The 21,534-nt window shown below is 37.3% G+C and overlaps 1 protein-coding gene across 14 annotated transcripts in view; it reads right to left on the bottom strand.

Moving 5' to 3' along the window:
* WDFY3 (WD repeat and FYVE domain containing 3) overlaps positions 1-21,534 on the bottom strand; it is a 277,594-nt gene that overhangs the window by 193,079 nt on the left and 62,981 nt on the right. Inside the window, exon 1 of one of the 14 annotated variants that reach the window (XM_045056154.1) lies at positions 4,535-4,556. The exons of 12 other annotated variants lie outside the window; for them this stretch is intronic. The gene's annotated coding sequence lies outside the window, so the exon portion shown is untranslated. Of the gene's footprint in view, positions 1-4,534; positions 4,557-21,534 lie in introns of those variants that run through there. One more of the 14 variants, XM_045056153.1, reaches the window with a different exon arrangement.

Raw genomic sequence — 21,534 nt, 5'->3', positions numbered from 1 at the left:
CATTTCTAATAAATTTTAATTTGACAAATGAGCGATGTCTTGCAATACAAGTAGTCCAAGATGCCAAATGTCACATGATCACAACTGAGCCAATGGTTCTTCTCTCTTTCACTGTGGGATTGTGGGTGATATTCTCCCATGCTCAGATGCTTGGTATCAGGCCGTGGTGTCTGGCAGAAATCAGTGATTTTTCAGAACACTGGAAGGTGCCCACAACTGACACTGGTGTATTTTTTGTCACTTCAAAGCACCTATGGACACTCTTTTGCTTTTCCATACAAGAATAAGCTTAGGAATGCTTTGCTTCATTCTAGGTCAGGCTACCTTCAGGACACAGACCCTTTCCTCTGCTGCCTTATTGCCAGTTACACTAAATACAGTATATGACAAGAGTTTAATACTGTACTGTAGTCAACATCCGTTAGTGATAGTGAAAGTCATCTTACACAATGACCCTCCTTTCTGTTGTCTCCCTCACACCAGCCACCAAGATTTTCAAAGGTAAGTGCGGGTTGATTTTTTTATTTTTCCTTATATTTTGTATTATATTACAGTATTGTAATCATTTTTATATGAGTATTACAGGGTTGTGGAGTGAATCATCTGAGTCTCCATTATTTTGTAAGGGGAAATTCACTTTGATATACAAGTGCTTTGGATTACAAGCATATTTCTGGAATGAATTGTGCTCGCAAACCAAGGTTTTACTGTAATCAGACAAGTTAATAGTAAAGAGATGGAGAAAGATACACAATGCTAACTTCAGAAGAAAGCTGAAGTAGCTATATTAACTTTAGACAACAGTCTTTAGAACAAGGAAAAATATCAGAGATAAAGAGGGTCATGACAATACTGACAAAAGGGTCAATTCTCCAAGAAGGTAACAATCCTTAACATGTATGAGCCTAACCAAGAGTATCAACCAACGTAAGGCAAAAAACTGATAGAATCAGGGGTGCCTGGGTGGCTCAGTCAGTTGAGTGTCCGACTCTTGGTTTCAGCTCAGGTTATGATCTCATGGTTCGTGGGTTTGAGCCCTACATTGGGCTCTGCACTGACAGCATGGAGCCTGCTTTGAATTCTCTGTCTCCCTCTCTCTCTGCCCCTCCCCTGCTCATGCACTCTGGGTCTCTATCTCAAAAATAAACAAACATTTAAAACTGATAGAATCAAAGGGAGAAAGAGTCTTCAACAGCTCTCCTACAATAATTGACAGATCAGGGATCAGGTGTGCAGGAAATCAATAGAGACAGTTTACTGAACAGTACTATCAATCAATTGGATCCACAGTTGATATTTATAGAACACTCTATCCAACAATACACATTCTTCTCAAACTCACATGGGACATACTTCAAGATAAATCACACATTGTGCCATAAATACACTTTAAAAATTTTAGAACAAAGTATGTTCTAAAATTACAATGGAATTAAACAGAAAATCAGTAACATAAGACAGCTAGAAAGGCCAAATATTTAAAATTAAATAATACCCCCTTATTTTATTTTAGAGAGAGAGAGAGAGAGCAAATGCAAGGAGGCGAGAGCAAATGAAGAAAGAGAATCTCAAGCAGGCTTTAAGCTCGGCACGGAGCCAAACACAGGGCTTGATCCTAGGACACTGGGATCATGACCTGAGCTGAAATCAAGAGTTGGACGCTCAGTCAACTGAGCCACCCAGGCGCCCCAAATAACACACCTTTAAATAACACATGGAAGTATCAAGAAAAATTTACAAACATTTTGAACAAAATGAAAATACAACTTGTCAAAATGTATAAAATACAGTGAAAGATGTTTTTCGAGGGACATTTGTAGCACTCAATACATAGATTACAAAAGAAAAAAGAGCTAAAATTCTACCTTAGGAAAGGAGAAAAAGAAGAACAATTTAAACTTCAAGAAATGGAAGGAAATAACAAATTAGGGCAAAAATCAATGAAACTAAAAACAGGAAAACAATATAAGGATAAAAAAGCTGTTTCTTTGAAATAATCTATAAAATTAGTCTAAATCTCATTAACATGTGACTGGTATTCTTGCCTAGAGCATACCTTCCTAAAGCTCCTAAATTATCTCCTGAAAAACAAAGGAGATATCACATCAATTCTGATTTAAAACCTCTGTTGATTTCCTTACTGCCTAAGAATAAATTGAAATACCTTAATCTAAGTCCTTAGACACGCTGGTCTCATGAATACTTCCAGCCTCCTCTCTTACTAAGCTAATTCTCTTGCTGTTAATTCTGCCACACTGAAAGTATCTCCCAGCCTGGTCGGGTTTTTAGTCCTCTGTGTGTTTGTGTGTTACCTGCCAAGGATGTCCCTCCTTCACTTTTCCTAGCAGCCTTAAAACAGCTCTGAGGTCACTTTTCAGAGAAGTTCTTTCTCAACTCTCTAGCCAGAGTGTGTTATGCTACATTTTATCCTACCATGGTACTTTAATGATAGTCTATTGTAGAATATTCATCATTAAAAAGTATAGCATAGTGGTTACACAAATTTTGCAATTAATTGCCTGGGTTCAAATCCTAGCTGCAGGAGCTGTGTAACTTGACTAGGTTGGTTGCTATCTTTGTGCATCAGATTCCTCACGTGTAAAAAGACAGTAACTATCAGAACCCACCTCGCAGTGTTTTTGTAATGTACTTCACCAAATGAGTTACCACAGGAAAAGCACTAAAATTAATACCTAGCGCAAGAGCTCAGTGACAGCCATCAAGACTCATTCTACTGCAATATACATATACCAATATTACTATTTACTCCCATTAGTCTGTAATTTCCTCATGGTGGGAACCAAATTTCAGTTAACTTTGTTTTGAGTTCACAGTAGATAATGGGTGATTGAATATTAAGATTAACTTACATATGGTCATACACCTGGTATGTGACAATATCAGATTTTATGTCCAGATATTCTGAATGTGCTAGTTTTACTATTCCTCACACAGACGAAAACATATTACACATAAAATTCTTAAGAACTTATAGTGTATGTATCCTAGTTCTCTTCCTATAGAAAATCTTCACCATTCTTAAACATCTCCGGGGGGTGGGGGGGAATTACATCAACAACCACTTACCTTTCAAGTTACCAACTTCCTCAAAGATCATTTCTCCTTACTTACCAATTTCTTTCACTAACCTACAAATTCCCTCAAAGCCATCTGCGCTTCTCAAATCCTTAACACCTAGACAAGGATTTAATACACAGTAGAAATGAATCAATGAACAAACGATTCCCACAGCTTTTAGGAAAGTATGAATTTCAAGGTTTTTCATTATGTGGCCCCCGCCTAGATCTAATAACCCTATTCACCTCCTACCCTTCCACTTTACTGCTACTATACCTTACCTTAAGCAGGTCTCCCTGCTGTGCCTTCACACTTCTATGCCTGCCCACACTCTGAACCGTGTGTGGGGGGGGGGGGGGGGTACTCCAGGCCTCTAATTTACCTATTAATCACACTTTAGATCCCAGTTCAACTGTCCCTCTTCTAGAAAGCATTACCCAATCTCCCAATTTGATAGAGATGCTCTCTTCTTTGTCACCATACAATCCTGTGCTGTGTATATCTTCATCACAGCATTTTTCACACTGTTACGTAACTGTTCATTTGGTTTTTTTCCAACACTGGACAAATACAAGATTATGGAAGGCAAAGACCATGTCCTATTCAACTTTCTCCCACACGGGCGCTTGGTGGCTCAGTCAGTTAAGCGTCTGACTCTTGATTTCGGCCCAGGTCATGATCTCATGTTTCATGAGATCGAGCCCTGTGTTTGGTTGTGCAATTAACAGTATGGAACCTGCTTGAGATTCTCTTTCTCTCTCTCTCTCTCTCTCTCTCTGTCCCTCCCCTCCTCCCCACATGCCTGTGTTCTCTCTCTCAAAATAAATAAATAACCATTAAAAAAAAAAAAAAGAAACTTTCTTCCCCCAACATTTAACCCTTGGCAAATAAGAGACAGGTAACAAATGGTTGATAACTAGTAAAACTTTCTCCCCCAACATTTAACACCTGGCAAATAAGAGACAGGCGACAAATGACTGATAACTAGTAAAAAGTGATCAATGAAAGTTTACAAGTTGAATGAACTGGAGGCAGCTCAAGCCAAAGGTAAGTTAAAGTGATTTAAAATAGGCCACAGAGGGAGAAATTTTTCTCTAAATTCCTTATCTGTTTATTTTAAAACAAGAAGGTTTATTAGAAGACAACTTCGTTCTTTATGGTTTGTTTAAATTCAATTTTATTACTTAAAAAAGTAAACCATTACCATATGACCATTTTTGCTCAGGTACCTGAAGTGTATTTTTTTAAGTAGTTAGGGGAATCTGATACAAATTCAGAAGGTAAGAACTGAATGGGAAGGCAGGGGCAGAAGGGACCAAAATCAGCACTAATAGAGTTGGTTGGTAAGCAGATGATGACAGAATGCAAGGCAGGAAGCCAGAATCCTCCACAGGGAATAGACACATCAACAACAATCCTGAGGATGAGAAACATGCAGGAGAGGAAGTCAGCTTACCACTATCAACAACAAGTCATTCCTGTGTGAGCGGGAGTAGACGCTGTGACCTGAAAGCAGGGAAAAGGAAATGACAAACACAAAAGATGGTGCAGAATTGTATTAGTAAAATCGTACAAATGAAATAATGATATCGATGAAAATAAGAATGGGAAAGTGTAGGCTTCTTCGCAGACTGATTATACAATGATGAAGGCTTTAATTGTGAATTATACTTTGATTTCTCTCAAAGTATCAGAGTTCATACATTCAGGTAAATTTTGCTCTATCCCTCAGTTATCTTTGAAGGCTATGTACACATAATGCAGCTGACATGGTTCAAAACAGTTTTTAAAATCCCTCTTGAAAGTTGCTTCCAGAACATTCTATAAGCCAAATCTAAAAATCCATGTCATCATGTGTCACCAGAAATGGAATTACCCAGCTTGCTCATTTGCCTTAGTTTCTAAACTTCCTCCAAATAACTTTTGCCTATTACTAAATATCAAATCCTTCCTAAAGATTGAAAATGCACCACTAATAATCAAAAGAATGCACTGCAGACTCTGCAGCTGATTATAGGGAAAATATTCTAAATAGATTCTGAGCAATGGCAAGTGTCTGTCCATGACATGCAAGGCCCTGTGAGAGTACCAATCCTCCATGGTGGGGCTCTATTTATTTTTCTAAAATTCCTAACAAATCAGAACAACTTCCCTGAAAAGTGACATGACTGCTTGCAGTGGAATACAGTTAAAACCCTTTGCAAGGCAAAAAATGTTTCTCAAATTCTGTTGTATATCTAATTTTGCAGCTTTGTCTTCTGCAATATCCCTCCCCTCATTTTATGCTCATTGAATGTCACCTACCCGCTATTCCTGGAACATTAGAATTTCAAACCCTTCATGCTTTCCCCTACCTGGTCTTTCCTCTGCCTGAAATGGCCTCCTCAGGCATTTCTGCCCAGGAACCTCTGATGGATAGTTCATGATCTTACTTATTGTAGTAACATGATCACGGATTCAAATAAATATTCATCATGGCATTCCCTATCTCACCCAGGTCTCTTTCTGTTCCAGCTACCTAGCTCTGCTTTCAACAGCTTATATTCACCATGTCCTTGCCACTAAAGCTATTAAGAAAGTAATCTGAAAAACAAAACTTTTAAAACATTTGTAAGAAAATGTTAGAAAATATCTTTATAACCTCAGGGTAAAGAAGAATGTCTTAAAAAGAAAAAACTACACACAAAATTAATCTTATCAAATTAAAACTTAATAACTTCTGTATATGAAAAAATCAACAGAAAGAAAGTAAACACTAGCCACAAATTAGGAATGAAATATCTGTACTACCAAAATGAACAAAAAAGCAGGTGAACTAAAATACATACAGGCTACAAATCACTGAGAAAAGCAAACCATGCAATAAAAAAATAAATGGACAAAAGACAAATTCATCCAAGAAAATGAATGGCCACAAATCTAAGAAAGGCTGCACAACCTCATCGGTAATAAAGGAAATGAAAATTTATAATTTTCTGATGGATTCTTGAGCTCTGGTAAGAATGTTTGTTCATTTACCCTATGTGTAGGTCTATGGCACTATCATCCACCCATCCCAAATCCACAATATTCATTCTTAACACCTAGAAAAACATGCACTGGTGGGTCCACATGAAGCTTCTCCACCAGGGTTGAACCTGCAGCCAACAGCCAACAACACAATGTGATCCCACCTGGGCTATTTGTCAACCTACCACAGGTAGAGTAAAAACATATTAGGATTCATGGAGGGTATTTCCCGGGGAACAGGCAGCTCCACTACCATTTTTATAAATTGAACCTGGTTTGAGATCAGTGACCTACATATTTTTAAAAAAATAAAACTTAGGAATTTTTAAAAATAGATACATTTTTCTGCTCCATTTTTTAGTGTTCACTACATACTTGACATACTGAAGATGAATTAATAAATGTATTATGGATGGCTGCACGGATAGTTACGTGGGTAGAGTGAGGCAGGAAATCTTCCTGCTGACACTTTCCTTATTAACTTTTCCATACATTCCTTGATCCAAATTATTTTAAATATTCTTTATTCATTTAATAGAGATATATGAATGAAACACTTATAAAATTTATAAAATCCTTAAAGAAACCTACTGTATAAAAGGCGGGTCCTGATATGAAATCTTACAAACAAAAAAATTACTTGTTACTGGATATAAGCTTTTGCTAACCAGGGTATTATTGTTTCCTTTCTAATTTTTTGCATTAGATATTCTTCTACAGATGAAATATAAAAACGTATTGACATTCTCCTGAGTGGTACATTCTCACTAACGGGGTTAAAGGAAGGGAATTAAGGAGTGAAGGGTGGAAGGAGAAAAGAAAAGAATAAGAAAACTGTTAGGATGTCCTTGAACCACAGTAGAGGGGACGGCCACCTTGCCAGCGCAACCCAACGAAAAGCCCCTAGTAGCTGCCAGAACGAATTGGAGGTCAACCAATCGCCGAGCGACAGCACGACCTGACGCGGAAAAAGGCGGAAAAAGGCCCCGGAACCGCTGCAGCTTAAAAACCCCACCCCACCACACCTGGGTGCGACTTCCCTGACTCCTCTCTCTCTCTCTCCCTGAGTCAGGGAACCTCGCCCGAGACCCTAGTTCCCAAATAAAGCCTTTGACTGCTAAAATTTTTTAGCTTCTGACTCCTATCTTTACCCTGCCTTACGCCTGACCCTAACAAAAACTATATTTCTCTATTCTTCCAATACCAACCAACACACAAGAATGATTGCCACAAATAGCCATGTCCTAATTACATCATTTCACTGTTGATCACATGTAGCCTATTTTAAAAAATACCTTTGGGGAAGAGTAAGAGAAGAAATGCTATTCTTAACAGTTAGCTATCTAATATATTTTATAAATCCATCCAAAATATTGACAATATTTTGAATATACTGCCCTTTATTCTGGGGAAATAAGTTAGTAAAGTGAATAATTTTGAACAGTACAACTCAGTTTACCATATTTTTCCTATATTAGTTTCATCCTCCTCTTAGAGGGAATGCCATATATATAAAACTGTATAAAATACTACTTTAAACAAATTGGCCCTGACCCCCTGATGATGTACAGATGACTGCTCCCTAGGTCTGTTGATTTTTTTCAAACATGCTATAATAAAGCCTAACTCTCACTGTTTTGGGGAAACAAATCTAAAAAAAGCACTGACTTTTCTTTCAGACCAGAGGATCAAGCATACCCAGCTGTTATTCTCATTCTGCTCATCTCTTTACATGTTTTACAGTTAACATCTCAACTAGAGCTGGGGAACAAAAGTATAAGCTATACAACTGAAATCTCCCAGTTCAGATATTTAATAGCAGGCTTAGAGCATTTGGAGATGAACATTAAATATAAAAACTATTTTATTTCAAATGTCTAGGCTTTTGAATCTAACTGCTTAAACAGAAAATACAACCTATAAGAAAAAGAATTTTCTATAAATGAAGGGTATAAAGTTTCATTTTGTTACTTAACTTCCTCCTACGAAGTATAGGAAACATTCTAAAAATCACAATTTGTATTGGGCAAGATGTTCTAGGCAGGGAAGTGCAGCACCCAGACTTGGGATTCAAGAAAATACAGATTACTTTTCAGCTTTATTTTTTTTCTGAAATTATATAAAAGAAAGTTATTCTACAGTCATCCCAAGACACTTTTGTTGACTTTGCTAAAAAACCAAAATTTAGGACTTCAAAAAAATGGGGGAGAAAAGAGACCCATTAAGTAATTACACTTAATTATATTTAAAGAAATGGATTTGGAATTTCTTTTTATTTTTTTTAAATTTATTTATTTTTGAGAGAGAGAGGCGAGAGAGAAGGGCAGGCAGGAAAAAGGAGAGAGAATCCCAAGCAGGTTCTGCACTGGCAGTGCAGAGCCCCACACAAGGTTCGAATCCACGAACTGAGAGATCATGACCAGAGCTGAAATCAAGAGTCAGACACTTAACCGACTGAGCCACCCAGGCACTCCTGGATTTGGAATTCTAATATAATTACATTTAAAGAAACTGATCAAGAATTTCCAATACAAATGTTTCATGGATCATGTTTCTACTTAACGTGTTAAACATAATATAAATGTCATTAAGAGGTAACAATGAGGGGCGCCTGGGTGGCGCAGTCGGTTAAGCGTCCGACTTCAGCCAGGTCACGATCTCGCGGTCCGTGAGTTCGAGCCCCGAATCAGGCTCTGGGCTGATGGCTTGGAGCCTGGAGCCTGTTTCCGATTCTGTGTCTCCCTCTCTCTCTGCCCCTCCCCCATTCATGCTCTGTCTCTCTCTGTCCCAAAAATAAATAAAAAACGTTGAAAAAAAAATTAAAAAAAAAAAAAAAAGAGGTAACAACGAAACTTGTCAAAACTTAATGAAACTTGGGTATTATTTTATATTTATTTTCTATTTTTAAAAAGTTATTTTTAATTTTTTTTAATGTGTATTTATTTTTGAAGGAGAGAGAGACAGAACATGCAGGGGAGGGATAGAGAGAGGGAGACACAGGATCCAAAGTGTGCTACAGGGTCTGCGCTGTCAGCACAGAGCCTGATGTGGGGTTCAAACCCACAAACCGTGAGATCATGAACTGAGCTGAAGTCGGACGCTTAACTGACTAAGCCACCAAGGCGCCCCTATTTTTTTTTTTTTTTTTTTTTAGTTTACTTATTTTGAGAGAGATAGAGACAGCACGAGTAGGGGAGGAAAGGGAGAATCCCAAGTAGGATCCACACGGCCAGTGCAGAGACCAATGTGGGGCTTGAAGTTACGAAACTGTGTTGATCATGATCTGAGTCAATACCAAGTGTGGCACTTAACCAACTGAGTCACTGAAATGCCCCTATTTTCTGTTTTTTTAAAGTAGGCTCCATACCTAACACGGAGCTTGAACTCACAACCCTGGGATCAAGAGTTGGATGCTCTACTGACTGAGCCAGCCAGGCGCCCCAAATTATGTAATTATAAATTTTGAAAATAAACCTCTGTCAATCATGGTAATAAAATCAGTGGCCGGCTAAGAATAAACAAACTGAAATGTATGACAGAGCTCAGAAGCAGACACATGCTTGTATTAGGAACCTAGTGTATGATGAAGGTCAGAAGAAAGGATGACAAACTGACTTCTACCTAAAGCCATATACAAAGGTGGATTCAAGGCAGATTAAAGACAGAATAATGAGAGGTAAAACTATAAAGAGAAGAAAACAAATGAGGATATCTTTATGAATTGGATAAGAATTTCTTAAGCATAAATTCAAAACTACATTGCATATGCAAAAATAAAATGTCATCATATGAAAGATTAAATATTTTGGCTCAGCAAAGAAGATGATGAACCAAGCAAAAAAGCGAGATAATTAATGGAAGAAGATACTTGAAATGTCTAAAACCACAGGGATTGTAATTTAGAATTAAAAAAAAAAAAAAGAAAAATATAGCAATCCCAATTAAAAAAAGATATGAACAAGCAACCTGGAAGGCCAAATGTAAAGAAATGTTTTAATTTACTTAATAATCAAAGAAATGAAGACCAAATAAGGAAATGTCACTTTATACCTCTTAGCTTAGTTATAAGCGGCAAGTTAGGAAATGCCCTGTGTTCCTGGACATGTGAGTAAGACACATATACATGACTTCAGGAAAAACAGACTGGTAGAGGACCTAAAGGCAGTGTATGGGGTTTTTTGTGTTTTTTTTTCATTTTTTAAAAATTCAGGTGTAATTGACATATAATGTTAGTTTCAGGTGTACAATATAATGATGCAACAATTCCATACATTACTCAGTTCTCATCACAATAAGTGTACTCTTGATCCCTTTCACCTACTTCACCCACCCCACCCCCTCCTCCTCTGGTAACTACCTGTTTGCTCTCTACATTTAACAGTCTGCTTTTCTGTCACTTTTCTTTGTTCGTTTGTTTTGTTTCTTAAATTCCACATATGACTGAAATCACATGGTATTTCACTTAGCATGATACCTTCTAGATTCATCCATGCACCACCTTCCTTATCCATTCGTCCATCGATGGACACTTGGATTGCTTCCATATCTTGACTAATGTAAATAATGATGCAGTAAACGCAGGGGTTCACATCTTTTCAAATCAGTGTTTTCATTTTCTTTGGGTAAATACCCAATAGTAAAATTCCTGGATCATGTATTTCAATTTTTAAATTTTTTCATCAACCTCCATACTGTTTTCCACAGTGGCTGCACCAGCTTGCATTCCCACAAATAGTGGACAAGGGTTCCCTTTACTCCACATCTTTACCAACACTTGTTTCTTGTGTTTTTTATTTTAACCATTCTGACAGGTGTGAGGTGATATTTCATTGTGGTTTTGATTTGCATTTCTCTGATGGTTAGTGATGTTGAGCATCTTTTCATGTGTCTGCTAGCCATCTGTGGGTCTTTGGAAAAATGTCTACTCATGTCCTCTGCCATTTTTAATCGTGTATGTATACACACACATATACATGTGTATATGCATATATACCTATGTATATGTGTATATACATACACATATATATGTATACACACATATTCGGTGTTTAGTTGCATAAGTTCTTTAGATTTTTTGGATATTAACCTCTTATCAGATATATCATCTACAAATATCTTTTCCCATTCAGTAGATTGTCTTTTTGTTTTGTTGATGGTTTCCTTCGCTATACAAGAAGATTTTTATTTTGGTGTAATCGCAGTAGTTTAATTTTACTTTCTGTTCCCTTTCCAGAGGAGACATATCTAGAAAAATGTTTCTACAGCAGATGTCAAAAGAAATTATTGCCTCTGTTTCCTTTCAGGAATTTTATGGTTTCAGATCTTACATTTGTCTTTAACTCATTTTGAATTTATTTTTGTGTATGGTGTTAGCAACTGGTTCAGTTTCATTCTTTTGCATGTGCCTGTCCAGTTTTCCCAACACCATTTGTTGAAGAGAGAGCCTTTTCTCCATGGTATATATTCTTGCCTCCTCTGTCATACTGACCATATAATCATGGGTTTATCCAGACTCTCTAGTCTGTTCCACTGATGTATGTGTCTAGTTTTTTACCAGTACTATACCGTGTTGCTTACTACAGCTTTGTAGTACATCTTGAAGTCTGGGATTGTGATACCTTCAGATTTGTTCTTTTTGAAGATTATTTTGGCTGGTATTTTATAATACTTCTGTATTTAGTTAAACTAAGACCAAAAAAATTGCTGTTTTATATAAGAACTATACATTTACATTAAGATAACTAAAATCTGGGGCGCCTGGGTGGCTCAGTCAGTTGAGCATCTGACTCTTGATTTCGGCTCAGGTCAAGATCCCAGGGTTGTGGGATCAAGCCCCACACTGGGCTGGGCAATGAGCATGGAACCTGCTAGAGATTCTTCCTCTCCCTCTGCCCTTTTTCCCCACTCTCTCTCTAAAACAAAACAAATTTTTTTAAGAAAACTGAAATCAAATACTTAAATAAAAACCATTCCATTTCTTAAGTTTCAGCTGAACCACATTTAAATCAGATACAAGTAGGTATTTTTTCTAAAGTGATTCTTAGCCATTTCTCAATCTAGCCTTTTAAATTCCCTTTAATCGTGACACTTAAAAATTCCTTAAAAAAGATTTTATCTGCAAGTAACAAGAAAAAAATTTACATGTGTAGGAATATTTGGCTAAAACTTTTAAAAACCATTTGTGATTCTTAGAATGGTACAATGTCTGGATAGACTTCATCACCTTGGGAATGAAGGAGTGACTTTTAGCCAGTGATGGTGATTTGGCATGTACAATAAACCTTAAGGAAACAGGATCTGGCTCACAGAGAGAAGAGCCAGACCACCAACTTCCCTCAGAGCCAGAAAGATCTCCAGTATCAGAGAGAAAAAAGGAAATAAAACTGGGTTATTACATCAAAATAAATTATGCAGCTTTTAATGACAAATCTGAACTTCTTCTAATTCTCAGACAAGACTACCAACAATCTCCATTAACAAAAACTCACACTGGGAATACCAACATGGTTCTGTAGTGGTCAATAACCTAGATTTGGCTTTAATAAAGGAGAGCAACTTCTATTAGTACTTTGGAGTCATTACCACTTTGCCATAATCTCCCTCCCATTCTTTCTATGGCTATATAATAAGAACTATGGTTCGAATTGACGACTTTTGCAGTATAATATTCTGAATTAAGAGTAAATTATAGTATAGGGAACCTGGGTGGCTCAGTCGGTTGTGCATCTAACTCTTGATTTCAGCTCAGGTCATGGTCTCACTGCGTGTGACTTAGGGCCCCGCATCAGGCTCCACACTGACAACAGAGCACCTGCTTGGGATTCTCTCCTTCTCTGTCTGCCCCTCCCCTGCTTGTGTGTTCATCTCACTCTCTCTCAAAATAAATAAATATAAACTTAAAAAAACCAGAGTAAATTATAAAATATCATCCATTGTGCCAGGTAGATCCTTGGGATACAGTGGTGAATATCAGTAACAATTAGCACACATGGCGTTTACCACTTGTTCTGAAATGACAACCCTTTTAAGAATGACATGGTATCTGATCTCACAGAGCTTAGTCTGGGTGTGATACAGGTGAAGCACGGGATACCAGTGAAGCACAAGGCACTAGGGGAAAAGTACAGCAGGGACCCTAACCTAGCTGCATGATGGCAGGGCTATGGAGAAGAAAAATGTCAGGGAAGGTAAAGTACACTTGTAAAAGATTTTCAACAACAGGGGAAAAAATAAAAAACAAATGAAATTCACTGGCCCATGCACAGGCTATTCTAGCCAATCAGGTTTGTGCAGCTTTGTTCTCTGCATGTTAATTCTTCACACGAAAACTTTTCTACACATTGGTTTGTAATCAGTTTTTCCAAGTGGAAAACACCAGCCATTCTGCCCTTGAATCATTTTGAGAGTCTAAAGGGACAGCAATTAGTAGCCAGTGCTGGAGTTAATCCCTAAGGAACTTTTGTTTCCTGCCTCTGCATCAGTTTTTGTCTAGGAAATACACTTAAAATCCACAGCCAAGTATAATGTAGATATTCTCACAGAAATTTATTCATTTATTTCCTACCACAAAATAGTATAATGAGTACTTTACAGATGAAGAAACTGAAGTTCAGAAAGGTTAAAGAAACTTGCCAAAAAGACCCAATAACTAGAATTAGCTGAAATCTGAATTCAGGATATGTTATTCCAAGTCCAGTACTTTCCCTATTAAATGGAAGCTGTCTCTTTGTTGTTGTGAAATAATTTTATTTATGAAAAGCAACTGTGATTTTATTTTCTAGCTATTCCTAGCAATGATAGTACTATTTGTTCTTCCCTAAAACATTTGGACAAAATTATCCCAAGTATTTTCATCCCCAGGAAGTTAAAAACACACACATGCACAAAGCCCATGTTTACTCTGTGTATCTTCCACCAAGGGTGTAACCAGACTAGCAACGAGAAACATGATTCATGCAGTAATATCTTGGCAGAAAATTCTTAGTATCTCTATAGATACATCTGACACATAAGGGAAATGCCACCTACACCTAACTACATTTTCTTTTCCTTTGAGCTTTTTATTCTCTTTAATTGAAGTGTTCCCTAATCCTCACACCATGCACTCAACCACATAACCCCAAATGTAGAATAATATTCAGAATATTAAGGAAATAATTTCCTGGTAGGATTCATCAAAGAAAAATACAAATTAAATGAATATTATTAGCAATTACAGACAACGATATATTATGTTACTTAACATGTTCTGAGCAATTTTTCTCATTAAAGAGAAACTAGGAGATAATAGCCATAGAAAAAATTTATTCCAACATCAATAGAAACTATTCATCTCATTTCTTCTGTGAGTAAAATATTTTTTTTTTTAATAAGGTGACACTTTGACTTAAAAGAAATTCAATCCCATAGAGGAGTGACATCATATGGTATTTGTCTTTCTCTGACTTACTACATTGCACATCTGGAACTAATATTATACTGTCTGTTACCAAAATGGAATTTACATAAAACTTAAAAAATAAAAATAAAAAAGAGAAACTCTTTATACTCATAAAGTATTTTCCCTATAAATGTAAATGTGAAGTATTTCCGCCTTGTCTGTTTTTACCTTGTTTCTAGGCTAAGCTAAGTGGTGTGGTAAGGCCAGCTCATACCAGTTTACCTGAGCCGATGGCTAAATTTTCAGATTGTGAAAAGCCAGTTGTCAAACCATTAATAGACTGAAACCAGCCATGGTGAGAATATTTATACCAAAGAAATCAACATATGCTAAAAATCAGTGTTTCTTGGGGCTTTTTACTAGATGGCACAGTTAAACACTAATCAGCCCACCACTGTGTTCACACCTCACTAGCACTTCAGAAGCTTATATTTTATTTACTTCATTAGGTCTCTTCTTCTTCTCTTTCAGTTTGATTTTGCACTTTTATTTATTTTTTCCCAAGGCCTAGCCCTGAAGATATTTAGACTTAACCTCAAAAAGTTAGGATATTATGACTAAGGATCTAAATTAAAAATACTCTTTCACCAAAACACTCTCACAGGAAATGTTTCCCTAAATCCTTATCTGATTGGCCTGATTTAACATACTCTGCTACTTTAAGGGCAAAGTCTCTATTCTTTGTGGAGTTGCTAAGAGCAAGTTATTATTCCCTGATATGAATATTGTGCTTAGTTTATTCATGTGTTTCTCACAAAACACAAATTTAGTACCAATACTAAAATATCTATTGTTTTTTGTCTAAGAAAATAATAGATTATATACAGTGTTGTATGTTCAGAGACCTTTTGCATTAAGTATGAATCAAATTATGCAAAAAAAAAAAAAAGAGGATATAATCTATTAGTCCGCTTTTACTGAAGAAACAAAGCTAAGAGGTTGTAACTTCTATAAAGGCAATGAGAACTAAATTAGAACGTTCAACTGTTCTCAGTATGTGATGTAAAATTTCTGGCAGATTCATAAAAATGCTGCAGCACTGATGGAAAAGCAATAGACTGGCAAGAGTCAAGAATGGTAGTAAAAGCGTTCTGGAGTCAGTAAGACATGGGTTTTCAACTCTGTCCCTCCACTCAGTATCTATTCGACCTCAGGAAAATTAATCAAACTACCATTAAGCCACGATTCCTTTAACTGTGAAATGGATATAACTATGGTACTGGCTTTATAGTGCTGTTAAAAAGGAATGTCAGAATACATGTCGTGTGACTATCACATAAGTAGATAATCAATGTCTAGTTATTACATAATTAGAATTAGTTATAGCTAAACTAGCCAATGACTCTGAATTACAAAAAAATTATTTTAATGGACAAAGTTAGAGCCTATCTGTTCCAAATTGTTACATCCAGTGTGTGAGAAATATGGTGGGGATTAGAGCTCAACCTCCGTTCTACCCTGTTTCTATAATGTGCCTGCATGTATTATAGAGGCTATAAATCAAATGGCAGGGTTTCCAGGCTCCTATGTGAACAGGTGCTTGTTGTTAATTTAGGTTGAGCCAATCAAACTTACTTGCCCAAATTCTGAAAGGCAAGAGCGAAGCAGAGACCACACTCTTGCTGACATTTACATTTTTAGCTGCAGTGTTAGCAGAGATCTCTGTATCCAGTAGGGAAGCAGGGTATGACACATCCATTTGGCTGGCCCATAATACTGACCATACAGCAATACATGTCTGTAGAGCAAACAGCAGTAGAGGTAGCTTCCTAAAATGGCACTGAGAGGGAGTATTCCAGAGGTAAGGCTGGCAAACTTTTTTCTGTTAAGGGCCAGATAATCAATATTTTACCATGTGCAACAATTCAACACTGTCATCGTGGTGTGAAAGGAACGATAAGTGATAGGTAAATGATAAGTGTGGCCCTGTTTTAATAAAACTTTATGTATGAACACCGAGATTTGAATTTCATATAATTTTTAGGTGCCACAAAACATTCTTTTTTATCCATCCATTAAAAAATATAAAAACCATTCTTAACCAGAGGGTCATACATAAACAGTTTTGAGCAGATGTTGCCTATAGGCCATAGTTTGCTAATCCTTTCAACTGTATCTGGATCTACAGAAAAAGATCCGTGGATGGTCCAGCTCTGTGGTAGAGCACTAGGAAAGGTTTGCACAGGTCAAGACCTATAGCCTAAATCTGTTCAGCCCCTTCCTTCTCTCTGTAAGCCATGAAAAACCTGCAATAAGTATCTTCCTGCTGTAACGGGCTAGCACGGATTCTGTTCTTTGCAGCTAAATCCTGATTGATTTATAGTGCTACAATACAACCTTAAATATCCAGGGTTCCAATGGCCAATTATTTCATAAATGTCATTTTTATAGTTATATGAATCAGGATCAAAATGACAAATTATTGCTCTTTGCTGATAATGTCTCTTAAGCCTCTCAACATGGGTCTCAGTTTTTACAAGGTACAAGAATTAATTCCATATTGCCTACTAGAAGACCTCATTTATTTGCTTAATAATCTATTCAACAAATATTTACTAAGCAACCACTATGTGCCAGGCTCTAGGTGCTAGGAACACAGAGGGGGAACAGAAGCCTACTATGTGTCCTTTTAGAGTTTAAATTCTGGTAGGGAAGAGAAAAAAAAATCAATACATAGGCCTGGTAGTGAGATGGCTATAAAGAAAAATAAGTAAGCTTTGAAAACAGAATGTTCCCAAGGTTGCTGTTGGAGTCTGCATGGTCAAGGAATGCTTTTCTTAAGGGTGAACGCCAGAACAGAAATCTGAATGAGGGAGTGATCCATAAGGATTTCTAGAGGAAGAATTTTCCAGGCTGAGGGAAAAGCAAAATCAAAGGCTCAAGGTAAGAACGTGCTTAGCATGGCTGAAGAACTGTAATGAGGCCAGTCTGGCTAAGGCAAGAAGAGGAAAATGCTAAGCCGTCAACTGTCTGCATTGTGATTCAGGATTTACTTCTCATTAGCTGCCTTACATCAACTGATGCCAAGGTGACAGCTCTGTGAACCACCTCCTCCACTCTGCTGCTTCTCCCCACTGTTTTCTGCGTAAAAAGTGTATCTGTGTCTTTTCCTCCAGCCTCACCTTGCCTACCACTCTGTAGTCCAGAGGCCATGGGCTTTGCAGGAGTTCAGTGCTGTTATTTAAGATGTTTTCACAGTTCCTCAACTTGTTCTAAAGTTCAGTGTCTACCAGATCTTCTTCTTGCATGCTGAGGCTTGGGACTGTGGTTTTCTCATTTCACCAGAGTTCAGAGATTTCTTCCCTATTCTTTATTTAGTTTGTTCAACTGCCATTAGGAAGAATAGTTTTGTCTACTGTAGATAAATTTAGACATATTTGTTAAGAGTAGCTACATCTAGGAGCGTCTGGGAGGCCCAGTCAGTTGAGCATCTGACTCCGGATTTTGGCTCAGGTCAAAATCTCACGTTTTGCAAGATCGAGCTGACGTCAGGCTCTGTGCTGACAGCGTGGAGCCTGCTTGGGATTTGCTGTCTCCCTCTCTCTCTGCTCCGCCCCACATCCACTCTCTCTCAAAAATACATAAACTTAAAAAAAAAAAACCAACTATGTACATCTGTAAATGAGGAGAACTTAAATTTCTCAATTCCCTTTTCTTTCTTTTTTTTTTTTTTTTTTCAATTCCTACATTTTTTATTTCAATCAACAGACTTTCCTATTTGAAAATCTAGATCACTGAGGTGCCTGGGTGGCTCAGTCAGTTGAGCATCCACCTTTGGCTCAGGTCATGATCTCACAGTTTGTGAGTTTGAGCTCTGTGTCAGGCTCTGTGCTGACAGCTCAGAGTCTGGAGCCTGCTTCAGATTCTGTGTCTCCCTCTCTCTCTGCCTCTCCCCTGCTCACACTCTGTCTCTCTCAAAAATAAATGTTAAAAAAAAAACAAAAACAAAACCAAAAAAACCTGGTTCACTGAGGTCTATAGATTATAGATCACTGAGATCAGTAAACAGATAACTCTTGTTTAAAACATTTTTTAAAATGTATATCAAAGTATCTAAAAGAAATACAAAACTAGAGGGAAACCTGGGTGGCTCAGCTGGTTAAATGTCCAACTCTTGATCTCAGCTCAGGTCTTGATCTCAGGGTCGTGAGTTCAAGCCCTGCATTTGGCTCCACACTGGGCATGGTGCCTACTTAAAGACAGATAGAGAGATAAATAGATAGATAGATAGGACTGGAAACTACAATAAATTTCCACCATACTTAGATTCAAGCTAAGAAATGATAAAGGCAAATTGTTGTCAAATCCAAATGAATACCCAGTGAGAAGAGAATAAGTAAAAGGTCAAAACAATACAATATATGTTAAGTAAATATAGCATTATTACTTTCAAGAACATAAGCCTGGTTATGTTAATAAAGGCTTTGGTTTCTGATTCAAGTAATAGTCAAAATGTCTTGTACCTACTATAGAAATGATTTGGATAAAAGTACTCTTCTGAATCATCTAAAGGTTCTTTAAAAATGTCAGTTCTTTTAAACAAGTAAACATCTTCCTCAATCTCAGTTAAATAATTCAGTAAGCCCTTTCCCCATAAATGTAAAGTTGAGTTTAGCTCTTACTAAATTATCAAAAACACTGAATTAGAGAGTTCAAGTAATTACAAAGCAAGCATGCAAAAATTTTGTATGTGTTCACTTTTATTTTCTTATTTATGAATACTTTCTATATACAAGTACTCTGCTAGGTGTTAGTAATAGATAAGTACCCTCTAGGGAAACACAGTTAAGCTAAAAGTTATTACAGAAGTGGTAACTGCTAAAATAAACAGTAAATAAGTAAACAAGAACTATCAGTATAGAAGGTGACATTTGAACTAAGTCTTAGAAACGGAGCAGGAGTTCATTCAGCTGACAATGGGCCAGACCTTAGTTACAGCAAACAGACGGTATATACAGAAGAGAAGGCACAAGACATGCTTATGTGCCCTGCTAGTAGCCCGGCACAGTTGGAGCACAGGGTGAATCTCGGGAAAAACTGGTGAGCCTTGCACAGAATAGGTAGACATGGGCAGATCATAAAAAACTTGACACACTAGGAGAACAAAAACTCTTATTAAGCAGGATGATAAAATATGTTGAGAAAATATGTCTGAACACAAAGTGTGGAATGGATACTTTAATGATCCTTCAGTAATAAAGGCAGTGCCAATGGAGGGAGGGGTGAGGAGCAATGGCATGGGAAAGAAAACATGAGAAATGTCACCAACACAGTGTTACCATGTGAATATATGATATCATGTGAATATATGATATGATATCATGTGAATATATGATATCATATATAACATATGATATATGATAACACAGTGTTATCATACTGGAAGACGGGATGTCTTTCGGTATCAGAGGGAACAGAGGAAAACAACTGAGATTCCTAGCCTGAGTAATGAATAGGAGTGTCATTAGCTAAGTTAGGAAATACAGTAAAGAAGAAAGAAATTAGTGGGAAAGGGGTGCCTGGTGGCTCAGTTGGTTGAGCATCTGACTTTTGATTTTGGCTCAGGTCATGATCTCACAGTTCGTGGGATCAAGCCCCAAGCTGCGTTCTGTACTGGCAGCACAGATCCTGCTTAGAATTCTGTCGCTTACATCTCTCTTTCTGCCTCTCCCCCACTTGTGCTCACTCTCCCTCAAAATAAATAAAGAAACTTAAAAAAAAAAAAAGAATTAGTAGGAAAGATAAAAAGAGACAAATTTGGCCATGGTGGAATGTAAGGGCTAGGAGAAAATGTTAACCAAAGCACACACCCAGGACTTGGGCTCAGAAGAGGAAAATGCAGATGCACACACCCAAATAACACATCCCAAACAAGAAGTACTATACCACATAATAATCAAAGATCTTTTTTAAAAATTTTTAATGTTTTATTATTTATTTTTGAGAGAGAGAGGCAGAGCATGAGTGGGGGAGGGGCAGAGAGAGAGGGAAACACAGAATCTGAAGCAGCTCCAGGTTCTGAGCTGTCAGCACAGAGCCTGAAGCAGGGCTTAACTCACGAATCTCAAGATTGTGACCTGAGCTGAAGTCGGATGCTTAACCAATTGAGCCATCCAGGTGCCTCATAAGCAGAGATCTTCAATTATAGTGACTATGAAGCTGTTTTCTATTTTCTAAATGGTAAAAACTTTTAGGCATAGCTACAAAACTTTTTTAAAAAAAGCATTTTTAGTCATGGAAGATTTTTTGGAGTTTAAAATATGCATTTGTGTAAAAAAAAAAGATACTGAAAAGAATATACAATAAAAGTAAATATGCCACCAATGGCCTCCCTAGAGTCAATCTTCATTACCAATTTCTTGAATGTGTTTGCAAAGATATGTTTATACATGTGCAAGCATAAAAATGTATACATTCTACTCATACTCCTTTAAGTAGCCAATGATAGCACCAGAAATCTAGTCAATTAAAAATGGTGTTTTGCAGGGCACTTGGGTGGCTCAATCGGTTGAGCGTCTGACTTAGGCTCAGGTCATGATCTCATGGCTTGTGGGATTGAGACCTGCTGACAGCCTGGACCCTGCTTTGGATTCTCTGTCTCCCTCTTTCTCTGCCCCTCCCCATGCTTACACTCTTACTCTCTCTCTCAAAAATAAACTAACATTTAAAAAAATGGTGTTTTGGGGTGCATGGGTGGTCAGTTGGTTAGGCATTCTGGTGACTTTGGCCCAGGTCATGATCCCACAGTTGAGGAGTTCAGGCCCAGTATAGAGCTCTGTGCCGTAAGCAGAGTCCACTTGGGAGTCTCCCTCTCCTCTCTCTACCCCTCCCCCTCTTGCACATGCTCTGTCTGTCTCTCTCTCTCTGTCTCTCAAAATAAACATTTGTTTAAAATGGTGTTTCTACTCACAATTTGTAATTTTTGCCAATAAATTTAATTCAAAAACAAAACCCCACAAATTTCTCTTCCTATACACTGAACTTTAGGGAATTCCTTGGATAACAGG

Source organism: Felis catus, chromosome B1 (assembly GCF_018350175.1).
Source record: "Felis catus isolate Fca126 chromosome B1, F.catus_Fca126_mat1.0, whole genome shotgun sequence".
Classification (NCBI taxonomy): domain Eukaryota; kingdom Metazoa; phylum Chordata; class Mammalia; order Carnivora; family Felidae; genus Felis; species Felis catus.
Note: the sequence above shows the minus strand (reverse complement) of the source record. Positions and strands in the feature narration are given on the sequence as shown.